The sequence below is a fragment of the Pristis pectinata genome, chromosome 2 (genome assembly GCF_009764475.1).
Source record: "Pristis pectinata isolate sPriPec2 chromosome 2, sPriPec2.1.pri, whole genome shotgun sequence".
Lineage (NCBI taxonomy): Eukaryota > Metazoa > Chordata > Chondrichthyes > Rhinopristiformes > Pristidae > Pristis > Pristis pectinata.
In genome coordinates this window covers 85,846,593-85,849,770 of record NC_067406.1, presented here as the reverse complement: position 1 = coordinate 85,849,770, position 3,178 = coordinate 85,846,593, and positions in this window count along the sequence as shown.

Sequence of the window (3,178 nt, the reverse complement as noted above, 5' to 3'; positions counted from 1 at the left end):
TGGTTGTTTACGTCTCTTGTTGCCCTTCATGCTGCAGGTGCGGCAGTACGAACCATTGAATCCCCTTTGCCACCACACTGTGGTAAAACTTCTTTATGCTGTCACAACAGAACCTCTGATCTCAATATTCCCTTGTGACATCACAATAAACCACCCCTTTCACTCAGGCGACAGCCGCCACTGGAAATGTTGCTGGTATAAAATGCTCGTAGGTCTCCAAAGTTTGCAGAATTCAGTTCCATGTATCCATTGTGTTGGCACCACGGATGCCAAATTGGATTGAACACGGTGGTCAACGCACACACAAGCAAAAGTAGTGTGAGTCAAGCTGTTCGTTACGTTGGGAAGGGTGTGCAACAACCTCTTCCTCACTACAGTATGCAGGCAAGGCTGATTGTGACTTCATTCAATGAACCATACTGACTTGATGATGGTTCTACTACACTGGCCTCAGTGATGCGGATAATGTCATATGCTGAGCATGCATATGGAGCCAACATTAGTCAGAAACCAGGAATCCTCGGTTTCTCTCCACCCTATCCCACACATTAGTTATGCACCATTTGGTATACAGAATGCCCTTCCTGATATTGCTTGTGTTCATGTTTGTCCAGGTTGCTTGGCAACTTATGAAGTCTACAGGGAATGAGATGAAGAAGGAAGTGTTATTCTTAGCGCTTGCTTCATCAATGCTGTGCAATTCAAAATTGATTTTACCCAGAGTGATCACATTGGTGATCATTTTGGGTGAAATTGCAATCGTCACAAAATTGAAATTGAGCATTTCCCATTGGCACTTCCAGTCCAAACCCACACTCTACCCAGTATCAGAAGCACTTGCAGTGACATCCCACAAGGTCCCACATCCCACACTTCCTTTAAGGTCTGACAACCTACGCTTTGCACAGCTCAGCCAAAACACAGCAGGCACAATGACTCTCTGCAAACCCATTCCAGAAACAGATAAGTTGGGACTTTCTGCTTTTATTTTGCTGCAGGAACAACAACACTATTTTAATGGCTCTTACGACCAATCTTACCATTTTTAAGGGGACCTAACTTGGCATGCTCCTTCAACAAGACAACGTTTTACCTGAATGGATTCTATCCAATTTATATACATTGGTATCTTGACTGCAAATTTCAGCAGAATCCCAGTGCTCTGTTGTGACTGTCACTGGAGAAACTGGTGAATAAGAAAGTCTTTACTCATCATGGAAAGCAGACATTCTCTTTAACCCTTTCAGTCGAGTCTCCCAAACCCAAAATACATCGTTTTATACCCTTAAGGACATTGGTAACAGCAGGTGATTCAATACAATTTCGATAACTACAATGACAATCATTTATTTCAATATTTTGTGTCTAACAAATGGTTCCATTGAAGTACATATTTACAGTAGGAGTATATTGTAACTGACAAGACACCTCTGAAGGTTCAAAACCTTTGTTGGGACAAACTAATTCACATGGATGGTCTAAAAGCTTCCGAAGACAGAGAACCAGATGCCCAAGATTACTGTTGTGAGGGCTGACTCTCTGTGTACACAAATATCCCAATTATTGATAGAGCAAATATGCCTATGACCATGTTTGATATGCTAAATGACAACAGTTAGTCTGGTCTGGCAGCCCTCCTTAATATCTGGAAGAAGGGTGCAAAATAACTTAGCTGTAGGTGCCTTGTTTGATGTTGGCCAATCAACATAGCCCATTGTTTTATGCTTGGCTGATGTAGATGACAACGTCTCATGGTCATGTCAGGTTACAAACCATATCTTGAACAGCTTGTGCTCTGTAGGCACCCAGAATCACAATCAGATTCAGGTTTATTATCACTGACATATGTCCTGAAATGTGTTGTTTCGCGGCAGCAGTACAGTGCAAGATATAAAGACACAAAAATTACTATAAGTTACAAAAATAAATAAATAGTGCAAAAGAGGAATAATAAGGTAGTGTTCATGGATTCATGGACCGTTCAGAAATCTGATGGTGGAGGGGAAGAAGCTGTTCCTGAAACATTGTGTATGGGTCTTCAGGCTCCTGTACCTCCTCCCCGATGGTAGTGGCATGAAGTGGGCATGTCCCGGGTGGTGAGGGTCCTTAATGATGGGTACTGCCTTCCTGAGGCACCGTCTCTTAAAGATGTCCTTTTAATTTCAAAACTGATTACTGCTTGTATTTTACATTTCAACAGTTTTTTTGAAAACTGGTTGGTCCTTGTTTGTATTAATATCTGCTACACCTACTCTGTAACCCCTAAAAGATGACCCATGTCTGACAATTCCCTAACAGCAACCATTCCCGAAATGATGCAGCATGTTAGGGAGAATGAAGGAAGGGTGCTTCGAGCAGGGCGAGCAGGACAGGAAGGAGAAGGAGGCGGAGACACCCATCCAGAAAGGTTGCTCGGAGCACCTCAAGCAATAGTTGGGGAGATCTTGCTTCAGTAAGGAGGTCCTGACAGAAATATACCACACACTGCAAATCAGCTGCAGTTACAAAGGAGGACCAGGATTAAATTGAAAGTTAACAACAGTCATTCTTTACCTGCTTCTCATTGTTCCCTGGCTGGTACAGAGTATGTCTGTGATACTTTACATTTTCCACCACATTGCTGCACTAGGGAGATCACAGATGCTCAGCACCGCCGAAGAGCTGATTTCATCGTCTTCCCCCTTTGCAGAGATTAGTGGGCAGCATGTTTTTGTAGATACTCCAGAACTGTGAATATCCTAATGCTACAGGCAATAAAAGAAAGAAACTTACTACGAACACAGAGAAGGCATGCTTGCAGATGGTCCAGAAGTTTGGAGCAGGAGCGTTGTAATATGGAGACATTGATAATAGGAAGAGTAGTAGGCCACTCAGCCCTTTGAGCCTGCTGTGCTATTCAATACAATCATGGCTGATCACCTCTCTCAATATTATATTCCTACTCGCAATCAATTTTCAAACGATGCCAGTACATTATCCCAATAGCCACACTGGTTTGTCTTCACAGCTTGGTAGAGCAGTTGCCGTACCAAGCTGTGATGCATCCTGATAGATGCTTTCTATGGTGCATCTATAAAAATTGTTGAGGGTCAAAGTGGGCATGCTATATTTCTTTAGCCTCCTGAGGAATTAGAGGTGCTGATGTGCTTTCTTGGCCGCGCTATCTAAGGGGTCAGAT